The sequence below is a fragment of the Nycticebus coucang genome, chromosome 1 (genome assembly GCF_027406575.1).
Source record: "Nycticebus coucang isolate mNycCou1 chromosome 1, mNycCou1.pri, whole genome shotgun sequence".
Lineage (NCBI taxonomy): Eukaryota > Metazoa > Chordata > Mammalia > Primates > Lorisidae > Nycticebus > Nycticebus coucang.
Window position 1 is genome coordinate 182,801,173 of NC_069780.1, and position 19,980 is coordinate 182,821,152.

At 38.4% G+C, this 19,980-nt stretch overlaps 1 non-coding gene across 1 annotated transcript; it reads right to left on the reverse strand.

Annotated features, from left to right (window-relative positions):
- Positions 1-8,616: 8,616 nt before the first annotated feature.
- On the reverse strand, positions 8,617-8,723 carry LOC128592326 (U6 spliceosomal RNA). The gene has a single exon (XR_008381842.1). It is a non-coding gene; the product is annotated as a U6 spliceosomal RNA (small nuclear RNA).
- Between the last annotated feature and the right edge of the window lie 11,257 nt (positions 8,724-19,980).

The following is a 19,980-nucleotide window of genomic DNA, read 5'->3' on the forward strand; positions in this document are numbered from 1 at the left end:
TTCCAAGTAGCATACCATCACTTATTCTTACCTCTATTATCAATCCAAGCTTTCCAATGCTTGGCACCAAGTAGGTGCTTCAGAAATGTTTATGACATGCATGAAGGACTCAGATCCACACCCTTGGCTTCCACATAGCTGACAGGGTCAATTAAGAACTGGAATTGGATCAGGCCATACCAAGCATGAAAATCTTCACCATGAAGTTTCCACTACTGGAAAATAGAAACTAGTCTGGCTCTTATTAGGAGGAAATGTGGTTTGCATTTCAAAAATAAATGCATGGATATAAGCTGTAATGGACAAGCAGGTGAGCAAGCAAGAAGCAAATATCCCTTGGTTAAATCAAACATATGTTCTGAAGAATGACCATTAGCAAGTTGTGTCTATGAAAATTGGCTTAATAAGAAAAAAGTAATGTGACCATCTTGATGCTGCTCACATGCAGAATGGAGACTGGGCACAAAGAAACTAGCTTTATGGATGGAGCTGAGTTTCAGATGTCATGTGTCCTAGAGCCTCGGCTGAGAACTGAGCTGGGGCTTTTTGATTTTGTGAATTGGGGACCTTTCTCATAATCAAGTCGTTTCTGGTTGCCTCCTGATTCTAGGGGAGATATCGTGGACAACACTGGCCGACTCACGCACTCTTCTGCAAATTAGAAAAGGTGCTCACTCTTGGTGGATGCAGTTTAGTGTGGGACACATGGTCTGGCCAGCAGGGCATATGCTGGACTCCAGTCCCCACTTGTCTCTGTCTGTCACACCTGCACTGGGCTCAACTTGCATGCCCACGTGTGGTGATCTTGGTGGTGTGGCTGGGGCTCCAGGTCTCACCCTGAGGAGTCAAGGAGATGGAGAAAGAAAAGGACACTTCTGCTGGTTTATGGGTCTCTCATTTCTGCTATTTTCTGAATACAAGAGAGGAATCTGAGTTTATTTGACCCAATTAGAAGTACTAAATATGACTGTCTCAGATTCTTAAAGCTCCACAGAGCTTTAGGGCTTCTCTGAATCTTCCAGAATTTGGAAAGCTTTTGTGACATGTGAATATAAAGGTTTTCTCTCTCTCTCTGACAGAGTCTCTGCGCTGTAGGTAGAGTGCTGTGGCATCATAGTTCACAGCAACCTCAAAATCTTGGGCTCAAGTGATCCTCCTGCCTCAGCCTCCCCAGTAGCTTGGGACTACATGTGCTAGACTAGTTTTAGAGACAGGGTCTCGCTCTTGCTCAGGCTGGTCTTGAAATTTTGAGCTGAAGCAATCCACCCACCTTGGCTTCCCAGAATAAAGGTTTTCCTGTGAAAGGACTCATGTTTCATCAGCATCTCCAAAGGAACAGTAACCCCCCAAAGGTTAAAATTACCCATCTAAATATCTTTTATAATTCAAAGGTGAAATCAAGAAACATGAAAGAGAAGGAAAAAGAATCTGCCAAGGACTAATTCTCTATTTCACTTAATTTGTCACAGTCCAATGAGCATAACATAAATGTAAGCCACTTTTCAGACCCTCTCAAGGAAACCTGCTTTCCTTACCTGCCTCACACAGCCAGAATGTAATGCTTAGCCACGGTAAGGAACATACTATTAAATAAATAGATCTGAAAGTCTTCCAAGCATGGTGCAAAAAACCCTTTAAAGATACAATTATTTAGAATAGCTGACAACCAAACATATGCCCATATGGGCAGGCAAAAGGCAGCCTGATTTGGTTGGGATAGTTCGGGGGCTCCTGTTTGGAGTCAAGTTTAATTCCTGTCCCTGGTATTAATTAACTAGGGGATGGTAGGCAGGAGTCTTATGCAATTTAATTTCTCAGATGCAAAGTGGAGCTAAGTAAAAAATCTGTCCTCTTTACAGGGTTGGTTTAAGGAAAAAAAATGAAATAATATGTGGGAAGTGGGAAGTGCTTTGTACAATCCTTGACACATAATAAGAATTATGTAAATGTAAGATTTTTGATATTTTTTATTTTTATCATTTGAAAAATTAACCCATTGGAAGCAGATTGGGGGCTTTAAAGTTTTTGGTGGTATTTTCTTTTCCTTTTGCATGTGTCCTCAGAGCTAGTTTCATTTTATGTAATTTCAGAAACAAATAGCCAAATTTCTAAGATAGGAGATACATTCCCCTTATTACATTCTTGAGATCTGTTAAAGCAAATTTAACCTTTAAATAATTTAGCAGCTATTAACAATGTACAGTGAATGGGATTCAGAAGAGCAGACTTTAACAAATGGGCACAAAACGTAAGGATGACTTGAAAGAAAGAATATATCCATTGGGTAAAATTATGTAAGAAGAATAGAAATAATTTTATTCTCCTTGAATTTAGGTTTAGGACCAATCTTGAACTCTTTAGGCTCTGAGGATCCCTTTGAATTTAGAAAAGAACAGCCAGTACATTGAGGAAAGAACACCAGTATTGAGTGTCTAAACAATATGAGAGCTAGCTTAGTCCTGAAATTCTTACTCCCAACTGCCTTTCTTGTGTGGACAGTGCACTTTCAATACCCAATGAGACTCTTAAACCTATTTTTCTAGTCTTTCCTCTAGTCATAGTCAAGAGATAGTGTCTGGTCATAGATACATTTATACCTATGGAATATAGCTCAGCTAAACTATGAAGGAGACATTAGAATTTATGAGAATAATTAACCATGGGGAACCAATAAGTAGTAAGATGGCCTCTTTATGTTCAGGCTGCACATCATGACCAATGAGCATATATGTACAAATGGGTGTCCAAGGGCCTCACACCGGGTGGGACAGTGTAGTAAGTTTATGGTGAGATCTGGGACATCTTCAAAAAAAATTATTGTTTTGATGGGACAACATAATGGCAGTGAAATTTCCATGCCTTTTGAGGAATAACTAATAAACACATGCTCAGGTGTTGCAGTGGTAATATATGCCTATGCATAACACCATGAGTTTGAGAAGACAAGGACACGGTCACCTACATTCTGCATAGACTAGGATTCATAGACTATTCCTGCATAGACTAGGAATGTAGTGATGGAAGGGGACACCTGCTCAACAGAATCAGAAGTATACACAGGGAAGGGAAGAGAGTCAGGCTCCATGGGTCTTCCCAGAGCCATTTCTGTGCTATTCTCCTCACTTACCTTAGGGAAACATTCTCCCTACCCCAACTCTGTGATGCAGTGGCAAGTACATAGTCTTGTCTTTCTGCCCAAAGAAATAGATATACGGGTAGATACTTCCCTCAGCAAGGGCCGATCATAATATCTCAGCCCGTAGGTTGTAGTGATGAGCCTGGAGGTGAGCTGGGTGACGTGGCAGTCGGGGCATCCACTTAGATAGTGCTGGAGGCTCTGAAAGTGTTTTTCAGGGTCTGTTGAAAAAGAGAGGGCAACTATTAATAGATGTCTCTTTCCTTCTTGTCAAAGACAGGAAGCCGTTGAAGGTTGAGCTTCCTGGCAAGTAGTTCTGAAAGGGAGATTAGCTAGCTGGAAGGTTTTTAGGGAGTGCTTTGGGGACTCATAGTTATGGAGGAAAAGGGACAGAAGTAGACCTGAGCAGTGGGCCTTGTTGGGCTGGAATGTCTTCTCAGGGAGGACCTTGGCTAACCACACAGGGAGCTTGATAGGAACTTGATAGGGAGCTTGATAGGAATGAGATAAGCTAAGAGAAAAAAAACTTTATACTGCTTCAAGGAGTAGTCATTGGATGTGGGCATGAACTTGGGGTAGGTAACCATCTTTAGTCAAGGCAGTTCCTGAAGATGGCTGACAGGGGCATCTTCAGAGATAAGTATTTTAGTCCTGAACGTGGTGTTGTTACAGAATTTGCCACAGAATACCAAGGATGCTGAAAAGAGGAAGAAATAAATCCCAAAGAGAGTTCTGACGGCATAATTATACATATCCTTACACTTCATGTGGTATGTTTCCAAAAGCTAATTAGGTTCTTTTTATCTCTAACCTAGTTCAAATTGGATTTTCTTTATCTCCTACTAAAAGAATCACATCTAAGACAATTGAGAATATATATACCTTCTTGGAGATCTATAAAATAAAAAATGGGAGCATATCAGAAAGTGCATGAGAGCAGTTAAATAGGGAAAAAAATAAAATGATTATTTGTTGAACACATCATATACTACTTTACCAGGTGGGGGAACTAGAAGATGTTTCATAGACACAGGTAACTAAACAGGAACAAGAGAGAATTCTGATGGAATTCAATAGGAAAACTGTCTACAGGAGTAGCACTGCTCTTCAAGCAGAAGGTCTGATTTCTCCAAAGAGAATTAGCTAACTAACTCCTTTGTCTTCTTCCCAGGGACCTCAATCTTCAGCAGCTTCCCTTCTTCCTAGCAGGCATATGAAAAGATACTCAACATTCATAATCATCAGGGAAAATGTAAATTTAAGGTAGAAATAAGTGTTGCTAAGAGTATGGGGGAAAGGGAATGCTTGAACATTGTTGGTGGAAATATAGATTGGTGCAGCCTCTGTGAAAAACAGTAAGGAGGTTCCTAAATAAATAAAAATTAGAACTTCCATATGACCAAGCAATCCCTCTTTTGAATAAAAACCCAAAGAAAATGAAATCACTATCTTATAAAGATATCTGTACTCCCATGTTTATTGCAGCACTATTTATAATAGCTGAGACGTGGAATCAACTTGTGTCTATCAAAAAAATGAATGAATTAAAGAAAATGTAGTATATACATACAATGGAACACCATTCATCCAACAAAAGAGAATTAAATTCTGTCATTTACAGCAACATGGAGGGAAGGGAAGATCATTATGTAAGCGAAATAAGCCAGGCACAGATAGAAAAATGTTGTATGTTGTTACTTATACATGTGAACTCAAACAAAGTTGATCTTATGGAGGTAGAGAGTAGAATGATAGTTACCAGAGGCAGAGAAGGGTTGGGGTGTAGTGAAGAGAGACTAGTTAACGGATATAAACATATAATTAGAAAGAATAAGTTCTAGTTTTCTGTAGCACAAAAGAGTGACTATAGTTAGCAAGAATTTGTCATCTGGTTCAAAATAACTACCAGAGAAGATTTGGAATATTCCCAAAACAAAGAAATGATAAGTGACGAAGGTGAGGTGTACTTTGACTTTATCATTACACATTGTGTGCAAGTATCAAAATATCATATATACTCATAGTAATATGAAAAATTATTAAGCATCAACAAAAAATTTTAAATAAAATGCACAGACATAGAGAATAAAATCATTGCTACTAAAAGGGCAAGAGCAGAAGAGGAACTGCGAGTTACAGGTCAATGCATGCAAAGCTGCACATATGAAGGATGAACAAGTTAATGTGCAAGATGAAGATTACAATTAATATTGTATTACATTTGGGAATTTTTGCTGAAAGAGTAGATTTTAGGTATTCTTGCAGCAATAACACAAAAGGGTAGTTATGTGAAATTATGAATATGTTAATTTGCTTGACTATAGTAACCATTTCACTGTATATATACATACCCCAAAATGTAGCATATAATAAATGCTTAAAAATATACAATATAATAATTTTTTAAAAAAACAACAGAGAGTTTGTCTTCTCTCACCACCACGTGAGAACACAACAAGAAGGTGGCTGTCTACAAGCAGGAAGGGAGATATTACCAAGAACCAAATCACGCCAGAACCTTGATCTTGGATGTTCCAACCTCCAGAACTGTGAGGAAACAAATTTCTCATAGTTTAACAACACCAACAAAAAGGTTCGACATTCTGGTACACTTTTGAATTCTTGATCAGTCTTTCTTCTAAAATGACTTTTCCAAAGAGAGGAGAAATAAATAGAATTGCACCTATGGACTCAATTCTGATGGATCAGGGAGATTTAATTATGGAGAAGGAGAAAGAGGAATCATTGAATAAAAGGCCTTCATGACTTCGGAAAGTTTTTGATGGCTTGGGAAGATAAGGCTTGGCAGATGTGAGATCTGTATTTAAGGGAATGTATAATTGCATGCTATGAGAATTGAACTGGGCAAGAGCTCAGTAATGTTGAACAACACTTAAAACTAAAATTCTGAGTAGGTACCCCCAACCCAGAAGGAAATTGTGAAGAAGCAATGTTGTGTTCCCAGGACAAATAAAAGCTTGTGCCCATGATCCCTAAGTGATCTCCAAACATCTTTCCAAAAGGACTTACTAGTTTGCATTCCCACCAGCATTGCAGAGGTGTTTGTTCCCTTTTCTCCACATCCACACCAACATCTCTGGTTTTGGAATTTTGTCATGTGGGCTAATCTTACTGGAGTTAGATGATATCTCAAAGTGGTTTTGATTTGCATTTCTCTGAAGATTAAGGATGATGAGCATTTTTTCATGTGTCTGTAGTCCGTGCACCTGTCTTCTTCAGAGAAGTTTCTCTTCAAGTCCCTTGTCCACCCTGAGATGGGATCACTTGTTCTTTTATTGCTAATATGTTTGAGTTTTCTGTGGATTCTGGTTATTAAACCTTTGTCAGAGTCATAACCTGCAAATATCGTCTCTTATTCTGAGGGCTTTCTGCTTGCTTTACGTACTGTGTTCTTGGCTATGCAGAAGATTTTTAATTTGATCAGATCCCAGTAATGTATTTTTGGTGTTGCTTCAATTGTCTGGGGGGGGTTCCTCCTCATAAAATATTCTCCCAGGCTGATTTATTCAAGTGTTTTCCCTGCACTTTCTTCTAGTATTTTTATAGTTTCATATCTTAAGTTTAAATCTTTAATCCAGAGAGAGTCTATCTTTGTTAATGGTGAAAAGTGTGGGTCCAGTTTCAGTCTTCTACAGGTTGCCAGCCAGTTCACCCAGCACCATTTGTTAAATAGGGAGTCTTTTCCCCATTGAATGTTTTTGATTGGCTTATAGAAGATCAGACCAAAAATCACTTTATAACAAAGATATTTGCACCAGAATGTTTATTGCAGCCCAATTCATAATTGCTAAGTCATAAAGGAAGCCCAAGTGCCCATCAACCCACAAATGGATTAATAAATTATGGTATGTATGCACCGTGGAATATTATGCAGCCTTAAAAATGATGGAGACTTTGCCTCTTTTATGTTTACATGGATGGAGCTGGAACATATTCTTCTTAGCAAAGTATCTCAAGAGTGGAAGAAAAAGTATCCAATGTAGTCAGCCCTACTATGAAACCGATTTATAAACACCCACACTTCCATATGAAAGCTATAACCCAACTATAGCCCAAGAAGAAGGGAAAGAAGAGAGGGAGGGGAGGGGAGGAGGGAGGATGGGTGGAGAGCGGGTAATTGGTGGGACCACACCTATGGTGCATTTTATAAGGGTACATGTTAAATCTACTAAGTGTAGAATATAAATGTCTTAACACAATGACTAAGAAAATGCAGTGAAGGCTCTGTTAACTAGTTTCATGAAAGTATTTCAAATTGTATATAAAACCAGCACATTGTACCCCATAATTGCATTAATGTACACAGCTATGATTTAATTAAAAAAATAAAGAATTGTGCTCATGAGACTGAAATCCTGAAAACAGTAATAGCTGCTTTCTAAATTCCCTTTAGAAGAGGATGATGGCAGAAGAGATGGATTCATAGTTTGAGCACACCTAGCACAGTCATATTATATTGCTCAAAGCCTGGGAAATCACAATCCTAAATAGATAATTTTTTGTTCTACTTGTATTTTAAACACATAGAGCCCTCACTGGCAGGAGGATGGGAATTGAAATATAAGATGCATGAAGAAATGAAAATGAAACTTTGGTTGTTCTTTCTTGGCTGAAACTATTGCCTCCCAGGACCCGAAGTAATAATGGCCATGATTTATTGAATTCTTACAAAGTTCCAGGCATCATACAAAGTGTTTTATCTCATGGAATCTTTACAGAGATTCTTTGAGAGTAGATATTCTTTAATATACTCATTTTACCTAAGATAAACGTCAGACTTGAAGAGCTTGTGTGACCTGTTCCAAAGGGCAACAATGAAAGTTAAGACAAAGCCAACATTCCAGACCATTATGCAGAAAAACTTGCAAACGCAAATGATAAATAAATTTCCTTGAACTTTCAGGGGTTGTGAAGAAATAGAATGGTGCTCCTTAGGATGGAAGCAGAGCACAAGGGTGGCAGAAGGGGCTGTCTATGAAGGCTTGACATAAACTGACTCTGTTGGTGAATAGACCACCAGCCCTGCAATCCCAGGTGAAGGCGTGCCTCTTTCTCTCTGGCCTACCTAGAAGGGATCTATTTTGCAATTCCTCTGCTTGGAAGTGAAAATATCCTAATTCTTACAAAAGCACACCAATAAATTATTGAATATAAGATGATTTAAAATAAGAGAAAAATGTTAATGTAATTTGCAACAGTATAAACAAGGTAGATTTTGAGAACTAGTATCCAGTGCAATTTACTTCCATGCTGGACAAGATTCCCAGAAAAATGTATTAAGGGCATGATTCGTATTGCAGTCTTCCACTGCTGTCTTGGTTTGAAGGTAATTTTTGAACCAATAAAGTCCAGACTAAAGGATTCATTATGCCTTTAGAGAGAGTCTAATGTCGATTGAGGGTGTGTTATATAAAGATTAGCATGTGTGTTTAAAATACATAGCTGTGTGTATTTTTTTTTTTAATATGGAACACTTCACTAATTTGCATGTCATCCTTGCACAGGGGCCATGCTAATCTTCTCTGTATCGTTCTAATTTTAGTATATGTGCTGCCGAAGCGAGCCCAGCTATGTGTATTCGTATATATTTACTCCACAACCTCAATAAATATTTGTTGAATAATGAATAAATGTGTAACATGAGAATAAGATCAAAATGAGTCCACATATTGATGTAATTGTCTTTAAAATTAATTTAGCCTTAGGATATATTAATTGATACAGTTAACAACCATGATCTCATTCATTTTTCTGGTCTTAGATTCAACATCCCATCCTTAGAGAAACTTTCCTGGATCTCAAAATCTAAATCATCTCTCTTCCTGTTATTTTTATCAAAGCAGCTAAGGTTTGTCCTTACATCACTTAATAGGAGTTTTTTGTTCATCTCTACTAGCATACAAGTTCAGACAATTAAGTCTGTGAACTCATCCTATAAAAAGATCTACATACCTCATTGCTGAATATCGGTATGGTCACCTTCAAAGTACTCCCCTTGTCAGGTATGTACTGATGCCAGAGCCTAGTCCACCCTTAAAAGCACTTTTTCTATGATTAGTTCATGAACTTAATTGTCAGACTTCACACCATGACAGCTCTGGTGGCCATTCCAGAAAAAAAGTTCCAAAATCGCTTTGAAGTGTGAAGTAGGCATTGGCATCAGTGCGTAGATTCCCAAAGGGAGTACTTCAAACATGAGCATAGTGATATTCAGCAATGAGGTCTATAGCACTTTTTCAAGGGTGAATTTCATTATCTTACCTTGTTTATTCATTGAAAGCTGTTCACTACAACAGGAGCCATGTCTTGTAGTTCACTGTTTATCTCCAACACCCAGTACTTGGTAGCTGTCCAGTAAAATTTTAGTGAATTAAAAATGTGAAAAAAAGAAGAGGTAACAGGTCTGCTTACTATATCAAGAGACCATTGGGGTGTTGCTGTCATTCTGGATGTCACATTTGAAATGTACATGGAGAAAGAGGAATATATTTGTTGAGAAGAGAGGGGCCATCCCACTGGCTCAGAGTTAATTCTGAGATAGAGAGGAGATTTGGTTCATAGTTACATGAAGAAATGGAGTCATTTTGTCCATCAAGAAAAGTCTCAAGCTAAGTAGCAGGGCCACAGACAGTGACAACTGGCTAGCTGCCTATAGACAGCATAAGGGCTGTCTCTGTGAAAGTGAGTATTCAGACACACATTTTATTTTATTTTATTTATTTTTATTTTCTTTTCTTTTATTTTTTGCAGTTTTTGGCCAGGGCGGGGTTTAAACCCACCACCTCCAGCATATGGGGCCAGCGCCCTACTCCTTTGAGCCACAGGCGCCACCCCCCACACACATTTTTAATATAGTCTTAAGCTATGGTCTAGGATCAATGTTGACAATGATAATTCTAAAAGAATTCTAAAAGAAACTCAATTAACAAAACATTGTTTTTAAAAGTTAAATCTGCCCCCAAATAGAATGGACAGCTTTAAGAAGTCTTCAAACCTTCCATCAGATAAACACAGGGAGTACAGGGAGTAGGGAAAATTAAGAAATGGAGTGGTTGGACCAGGAGGAAAGGTAGAGCACTGGAGACTTCAGTCTGGTAGTCACTGCCATGACTTGGTCCGGGCTGATGAGATGACCTTTGGCTTCTTCTAACTCCAGAAACAATTGTAAAACCCACTGTTTCATAGAACTACTATGCTATTATACTACTATCATCTATACATTCCTTTACAGAGGCCTTGTGTGCTTGAAATACTTATGGTATGACACTGAAACTGTGATGCTTTATAAATTCATAACAAATGGGTTATGATTTAATAAACTTCATTTTTTCAAAAGGAACATGAGAAATCTAAGCAATTGCCTCAAACCACATAGCTGTTAACCTTGACTTAACAAAATCAATTAGATTTTCTTGGTAAGACAAACGCTATCTAGACATGATATTAATACTTATTAAAACATTTATTCTGTATAGAAAAAAGAAGTGAGCTTTTTTCCCCTAGCAAACCAAAATCCTGTAGCATTTTGTCTAGCAAATAATATTGTTACACATAACTATGGATATATAACTCCGTCTTTGTATCTTTTTCAAACTCCATAATCCTTGACTAAAATATTGTGAGCTGATCTCCTAGGCATAAAGGCAGCCCTACCAGTTGTCCTGGTTCTTCATCTTTGCTCATGATGTTTAGGCAATAGAGTGTGTATTTCAGTATGCTGGAAATTTCTTATTCTTGGGGTGTAACAAAATGTTTTAACATTTTATTTATATAACATTTATATTATTTTTCTTCATCATCTTACACTCCTCCAGCCATCTTACTAGGTCCTATTTGGGAACAGAGCAAACCAACATGTTTGGTAGTTTGTAGCGTTCCTAAGGGTTGTGTGTTACTTTTTCTACCTTACCTTTTTACATGTAAGTACTGAGAATATTATTTTAACATTTGTCACTCATCAGATCCATTTGACTAAAAGCAAGGATCAGACATCTGATGGTTTGAGGGACACTTGTTTTATCGGTGCTGATGGTGCATGAATAAGCTCTAGATTCAGCAAGGATGTTCCCTTCTCAGTTACAATCAAAATTGCACGAGCTCTGTTGCCAATTCTTCTCAACTCATTTTTCCCTTCAAATTTCTTTTTAATCTTGTTTCTTTTCCACAACTTATGAGGCAAACTGGCCGTGCTGAGGCAATATTCTGTATCAATAAATCAAGGGTTTCCATAAAACTGTACAACTTTTTGTTGATAGTGCTTGAATAAGAAAGTTATTAAATCATTAGTCATTTCATCTGAATTTTTAAGAGGCTCAAATACTTCTCAGTGGACTTGGCTTGCTACAATCATAGTGCAGAAATTTAAATATTGGATGGAAATCTTGGACAAAACCTAAATGGCTTTTATGATTTAGTACTTGATTGGCTGTTGCTAATGACAAAATAGATAAGCTGGTAACTTTCAAGCATGTCTGTTTTCTTTAACTTCCACACCCACAGCCTGCTGTCCTAGTACCATGAAAAACTGGACTGGGAGTCAGGAACAGCAGGTGCAGCACCCGTGCTTGGACGTCGCATGGACTGGAGCTCTCTGAGTCGTCTCTGCATTCACATAGCTGGGTGCTACGTGCAACACGTTCTAGGCGCTCATTGTTTAGTGAGATGAATTAAACACTTAGTCATTAGAGATGGGAGGTGAGACAGTGCTCATATAGATGAAGAGAGATGGTTTTATATCTAGGTGAATGGGCTGATCTTTTGCTTTCCTGATATGGCTAAGTGGGGTTTCCTGATGTGTGAGTAATGTATTCTGCAGCAGGATCGTAGATGCATCCTGAGGAGGCCAGCCTTAGTTCCCAAAAGCACCCAAGATTATGATGACAACCCTAGAGCATGAGAATTCAGAGTTTTATTCATAGTTTACAATTAGGAGACCTCAAAGGGCAGAAAAGCCTGGCTCCAGGGTATCATTTTATAAAAACCTGCTCTGTTATAAAATGCAGGAGTACGTGTACTTCTCTGGGTTTAGAGTTTGCAAAACTGTCTCCAGATATTCCTGGAGAGGCAAGATTAGCTTCAGTTGAGAATCACTAGTCGAATCTTCATGTACATAGCAATCTTCAAGGTGTTAGGGGTCGGAGTCCACACAATTGATTTCCCCCATAGATGGAGCTCTTGCTCAACAAAGCACCTCCTTACAAGGGTAAAGGCAAGTCTAACAAAAAGGAATAACAGCTAGATCACCGGTCTCTTAACCAATTGCAAATTATCTCTTGGTTTTGCCTCCTTCTGAATCAGTGGGGAATGGACAGAACTGGAGCGTTCTGATTCGTCATGGCTGCCTTGACCTTCTACAACTTGGTCAGAAAGCCTGATTTTGAAGTTGGTAGGGGCTGGTCCCCAAGCCTGCTCTCATCCACAGGGACTCCGGGGTGAGGCTGGGATAGATGCCAAGGTTTACAGAGAATTGCCCAGAGCAGCAGGCCACGCATATGCTTTTGATATTGTGAAACTGCCCCGTACATTTTGTCTATTAAATAGCTTTCATTGTTTTATGTGGTCTGTGGTACACACCTCATTCTTTTTCAGCTTGCAGCCATAGGATTTCCAGCAGTTAGCTTATTTAACAGAACTCCCTTGTATTTCTAGGTCAAAGAGTCAACATTAAGTCCGAGGGTAGAGGTGAGAGGTTGGAATACACAGCCCTGAGAGGATGGTAACTATTTTCAATAAGTTGCGCTATTATCCAAAGTCAGAAGGTATGTTCTTTGAACTCCCAAAGTGAAGTTCAAAAATCCCTTTGACATTTTGCTGAGATTATATGGGACTGATTATGTATCAGACAAACTGCAGTTCTCACGAACCAGCTCAGGTACAGGTATCAGGCTAAGAAGCCACAGTGATACCTCACTGAAGCTGGTGCCTATAGTAATCCTAATGCTTTTCCCTTCCAACTGTTACATGACGGGGTTGACAGGTACTGACTAGAGTAGACACTCAGGCTGACCTGCTCTTAATTTGTCTCTCACAACACAGTACCCAGTGTCAAGACTAAGATTCATGAAAGCTGAAAACTGTTGACCTAGCCTGTTTATTACTGGGAAACCCTTTTTTTTAGCAAATTCTATAAGGGCTTGTGTTGCTCAGATAAACCATCCAGAAGCCAGAAGTTCAGGCCCATAGGAAACTTTCTTTAGATTCATTAATTCAGTAAGCCCTTCTGGGGGGTCTACCATGCACAGATATAAACTTTGTTCCATCACTCCCAGACTCAAGCACTAAGGGAAGCCCACTCTGCAAGCACATCAGGCCAAATGCAGGACTCCACCGGGCCCAAGTCTGCTTTCCAACACCCCAGGGTTTCCTTTTCAGAGCCTTGATGGGGACCTTTTTCTTTCCACACAACAGACGCTCCATGTGACAGGATGATCTGCCTTTAATGGGGTGCTGCAAGTTCAATAAAGCAAATCTAGTGGACTCCTGCTAATGCCATCCTCTGTGACAGCAGCAGACAGAAGTAGGAGCTTGGCAAACTATAGAACCTGCTTTAAGTCAAGGGAGATCTGTATTTTTACTAATCTCCTTGGGTGTTTCTTACATGTGCAACTGGCTTAGAACCATTGTTGTGATATAGAGATTCTCATCCCAGGCTGAGGACACTTGGGGAAGATTAAAAACTACTGCTGCATGGGCCCCACCTCTAGAGATTCTGATTTCATTAGTGTGGGATGGAGTTTTCTCCATGGAAAAGTGATACTTTTTACATCGGTGGTTCTCAATCCTAGCTACACATCAAAAAGACCTGGGGATACTTTGAGTAGGCTGATGCCTGAATCCCATCTCAGACCAATTAAAAAATAAACCTCTGGACAGAGCAACACCATCGGTAGCTTTTTATAAATTCCTCAGCGTATGTACCTAGGTAAGTTTTGGTTCTTTGATGAAAATTCTAACCCTTTTCATGTGAAGATAATCTATACCAGCAATCAAAAAGACAGAGTAAAATGTAACAAATTGGTATAGTTCTTTGTGCACCAAGAATAAAAAACCCAGACATTTCTGCTGGAATTCAGGAGGCCGAGTGTATGTGTGTGTGTGTCTTTGTAGATACATATGGACACTGACGTGACAGGTTCTGCACAGCTGCATGACAAGAGCAGAAGGCCCGTGATTAAGAAAATATAAATTCTGCAACAAAAGCATGTCTTAACACCTCCTATATGCTAAATGCTGTCAGGGAAAATAAGCTAAGATTTAATCCTTTCTCGTGATACAGAAGCTCTTATCCTTAGAAAGAAATATTGCTTTGACAGGCCCTGTTAAGTGAGAAGAAAGCAAGGCAGAGGAAGGACCTAGATTTTAGTTCATGTCCCAAATCTGTCCTGAGTATGAGCTTGGGGGAAGTTCAGTATCTTTCTGAACCCCCACTGCTCACCAATGAAAGCCCCAGTTGGATTCCGTCTTCCTGCGTCCTCTACTCCCTAATTTCTTCTCCCTCAGATAAACTTCATGCTGTCTCTACTCATACACCTGTATTCACCCATGTCCCCTGGTCCCCACCTTCCCCTACCTCCCCCAAAGGACCCATTCTGTGTCATATGTCTGCTTCTGTAAAACCCTCTTGTCTTGACATCCTCAGTGGCAATTGATGTGTCATAAAGTTCTCCCACTAAGAAGTAGGCAAAGGACATGAACAGATATTTTTCAATAGAAGACATGGCCAAAGGGGATGTGAAAAATGTTTACTATCACTGACCATCAGAGAATGTACATCAGAATCGTAATGGGATATTATCTTACAATAGAATGGCTGTTGTTAAAAAGACAAAAAATGATAGCTGTTGGCAAGGATGCAAAGAAAAAGGAACGCTTATACAACTGTTGTGGTAAAGCAAATTATTACGACCGCTATAGAAAATGGTAGGGAGATTCCTCATAATAACTTAAAGTAGAACTACCATTTGGTCTGGCAATCCCACTACTCAAGTAAAAAGAAATCATTATATCAAAGAAATCGCAACATTTGTATGTTTATATGTATGTAGATACACACACATACCCCCATATACACACAATGAAATACTATACAGCCATAAAACAGAATAAAATAATGCCTTTTGCAGCAACATGGGTGAAATTATAGGCCATTATCTTAAGTGAAGCAAGGAAGGCACATAAAGACAAAGGCCACATGTTCTCCCTTGTCAGTGGGAGCTGCATAGTGTGCACACATGGGTGTAGAGTGTGAAATAATAAACACCAAAGATGCAGAGTGTGTAGGGGACGGGCTGAGAGATGAGAAATTACTTAATGGGAATGCTGTATTTTATTCAGGCGACGGTTACATTAAAAGCCCAGTCTTCGCCACTATGCGATATATCCATGGAACAAAATTGCACATGTACCCCATAAATTGATGCAAATAAAAAAAGTCTCTAGCGTTGAGGCACTAAAGTACAATAATGGGACACTTCATTTCCCTCCCAAGGATATGTGATCGGAAATAAAATATCCAGAAAGCACATTTTTTGGTGGGGCTGGTGAGGTGTTTGGGGTAAACATGGACTTCTGTGAAGTCCCTCAGTGGACCCCCTGAGAGCGAGCTGTCTGTCTGCTGTGCCTGGGCTCTGCCTCTGCCAGGGGCCTTGCGGTGGGCACATTCCCCAACTCCAGAGGCTTAGGTCCTGCCGCAAGGAAGGAAGGAGTCCACGAGTCCTCTTTGCTGTGCTGGGACTAATGTCAGAAATTTTAAAGGTTAAAAACCCAGAATTTTTATAACTTTGAAAATATACAAATAATGTACATAGTGCCCGTTTCTCACCACCGACCTTCTCACCCTCCCACCCTTCCAAATTTTCAGATGTCTGTTCCACACTCTGTATCCGTGTGTGTGTGTGTGTGTGTGTGTGTGTAGTCCATTGTGTTTATGTCCCACATTTTGTTTACCCAATTATCTGTTGATGAACACTTGGGGTGTTTGTATATCTTCACAATAAACCTATAAGGGCAGGTATCTTTTTGATATAATTTTTGTTTGTTTGTGTAGGTAACTAGTTTTACCTAGTTAGTGGGATTGCTGGATCAAATAATAGTTCTTTGAGAAAACTCCATAATGGTTTCTAAAGAGGTTGTACTAATTTACATTATTCCCACCAACAGTATATAAACATTCCTTATTCTCTGCAACCTCACCAACATCTATTGTTTTTTGTCTTTTTAATAACAGCTCTTCTGACTGGTAAAGATGACATCTCACTGTGGTTTTGACATATTTTCTGATGATCAGTGATGGTGGGCATTTTTTCATATGCTTTCAAATGCTTCATTTGTATGACTTTTTTTTGAAAAATATTGATTTGTGTATTTCGTCCATTTCTTAATGGGATTATTTAGTTTCTTTCTTCCTTTTTTTCTTTGTTGAGTTGAGTTCCTTGTAAATTCTAGATATTAGGCCCCTGTCCATGAATAATTTGCAAATATTTTCTCCCATCCTGCAGGTTTTCTGTTCACTCTATTGATTGTTTCTTTTGGTATGTAGAAGCTTTTCAGTCTAAGTAGGTCTGATTTGTTTATTTTTGTTTTTGTTGCTTTTCCTTTTGAGGTCTTGATCATGAATAGTTTGTCTAGACCAATGTCCAGGAGAGTTTTCCTTCAGTTTTCTGTAAGTATTTTTATAGTTTCAGGTCTTACACTTAAGACTTTAACCCATCTTGAGTTTATTTTTGTATATGGTGAGAATTTTACAATTAAGTTTGAGTAAATGTTAAATAATATATCATTTCAAAGTTCCAAATCAATATGATTTTAAGATGAATTTATATATAAATACAAACATACAGCATAAATGTAACAGCAATTATTTGCTTTAGCTAAAGACATGTTAAAAGTTGAAAAACAAGTCATGCATATTAACTTTACTATCATTCAAGAACTGTAAGGAAGATAATTCAAATCATTCATAATTCTACTGCTCAGAGATTATCATTAAAGTCTTTCTTCAGAAATGTTGTATTAGTTATGCAAAAATATTGTATAACGAACCGCCACAAAGCCTCAGTATACCACAACAATAAACATTTTTATCATTCATGAACTCATCACAAGTTGATGATATGGCTGGAAAGTAGCTTATGGGACTGGCTCCAAGGAGCAGATTTGCATCTGTCATGTACCACACATCTCATTCTGTGCCCAATGGATAATTGAGGCCTATTTATTGCTTGGTGATTACAGAAGCAAAGAAGGCGATCCTAAAGTATGCAAGCTCATTTAAAATGCCAGCTCCTATCACATATATGAGTACTGGTTCATTAGAAGGAATATACTCCTCTCATGGAGGGAAAACCATAGCAAGGCAAGGGAGAGAAGAAAATATTGTAAACAAATAATATAATCATATGTAGTTGTGTGTGTATATATATGTATAAGTACATAGAATCTGTCTTATATGTGCATATTGGCATGTTTATATATAAACATGTGTTTATACGTGCATATATGTGTATATATACTTTGCATATTACATGCTTGCTAATAGCATCTAATTCATATGATGATTTTGAAATTCAGATTGATGCATGTAGTTGTCGCAGCCCCAACACCTGGGGATGAATTGCCTGAGGGTCCACCCCCCAGCTGCAAATCATCTTGCTCAGAGGTCATCTGGCTCTTGGCTTCCTTTACATGTAGTGTTTTTTAAAAATTAACTTATACACAGTAGACACTCAGTAAATATTTGCTATTATTACAAAATGAATGTTTCTTCCCCACAAACTTGTATGTGGCAACTCTAATCCCCAGTGCAATAGCATTGGGAGGTGGGGTCTTTGGAATGTAATTGGGTTTAGGTGGAGTCATGAGGGCAGCGCCCTTGTGATGGGATTATTGTCTTTATAAGAAGAGGAAGAAAGGGCTGAACTCTCCCGCCTTCTGCCATAAGGGCACACAGTGAGAAGGGGCTGCAAGCCCCAAGGACGATCCTCACCAGCAATCAAATCTAAAGGCTCTTTGTTTGATTTTGGCCTTCCCAGTCTCTAGAATTGTGAGAAATAAATGTTTAAGCCATGCGGTCCATGGTATTTTGTTATAGCAACCCAAGCTAGGACCTTGTGAATGTTTAAGAAAATACAGTCCTATTCAATCTACTTATCTGTGTTGTATTCTGAGCATTGTATTATTGTGATAGCTACATCCCTTATCAGATCTCCCATGATTACAATCTCTATTTCTTTTTTGTTGTAGATTTCCTTAAATGTGCTCTCCAATCCCACTACAGAACTTTTTAAAATCTGAGCAGTCATAATTTTAATTTGTTAACATTTGTTTATTCTTGTCTTGTACATGTAAAAATCTTTTCATATTTTTTTGAGGGACTAACTGATGGGTTTTAAATCTGCCCTTCATTTACTTGAATTATCTCTTTTGCTATTGGTATAATTTTGTGTCTTGTGCCTTCTTGTTCATGTTTCGTATTTCCTCAAATATTTACTTACTTTGGTTGTTCCATGGCACAGAATATGAACATGATGAGGGCATGTCAATCAGTACACTCTTCTTAATATCAAACAATATCCTTCAGTTCAATCCTCCTTCCCCCAAGTCAGGCAGCCAACACGCTCATACACACACACACACCTGGAGTTTATCCTCTGCTTTAATCCAGTTATAGTATAAAACAGATATAGGAAAACTAATGCTTATATATTTGAGAAACACTGTACAGTATTTGATTTTACTTTCTGAACAGATTCCTATCCTCCTTGATCTTTAAGATCTTTTTAAATCAGAATCTCTCAGAACAAAATTAGAGGTAATTCAACTTAGGGAATAAGCAGCAAAATAAAAAAAAAAAACAAACATTCCCCAGTGAAGGTATTTAGGATGACAGCCAGGTTTTGAAAATGCTTGAGCCCCACTTGAAGTTAATTTTGGTATAAATTATGGAGTAGCTAACTCAGGAGCACCTGTCATCTGTCTAATGTGTACCATATCAGCCCTCAATAGAATTTGTTTTTCTGAAAAGTAGTAGCAATGAAAAGAAAATACAACAGAGTTACGTTAACTCTCCTTTGCAAGAAAAAGTATGCCTTTCCATGAAAAAGAACTATCAAATTTTAAAATTGCTAATATTTCAACTGGTCCTCTTTGTATAGTGTTCAACCGTGGCGTGATTTTGAACAAGAAGGTGAAAACTTGGTTGATTTATACCGTTAAAGAATAAAATCTTTGTGAGCTATTGGGGTACAGAAGGGTCTATTTCAAAGCATTTCATGAAAATGTCCACCAACACCATTTCAAAGGGGCTTTTAAGCTTTTTGCCAGAGACAGTAGAACATTTCCTATCAGGAGCCTGAAACCTTGAATATACTATGTCAATTTAAGGCTTACACGGAGGAACAGTCGCTTTTAAATACAGTGTTAGCCTTTTATTTTCAAAGAGAAACTTTTTAAAAGCTTAAGTAGAGAAGCTGTGAGACTTGATAACAGTATCAGTTCCTTACAAATATACTTCACTTCTGTACTGTATGTGAACATAATGCAGAAGTGTAAGGACGGAGGAGGAGAGAAAAAGAGACAGATGGAAAGAGAAAGAGAGGAGCAACAGATGTAGAGACTAGGAAGAAACAGAGAGAAACTCAATAGATAGGAAGTGCGAACATATTCCAGTTACATACTGCTGTCTCCTAGGGCTGAGTTATCTATTAGCAGTACCTTCCAAGGTATTAATTTTTTAGGGTCTGTTTATACATCCTTAATTATTCTTTATTCTTAGATTCAGTGAATAGTCACAATAGCCCATCATTGGGACTTCTTTCATAGACTAC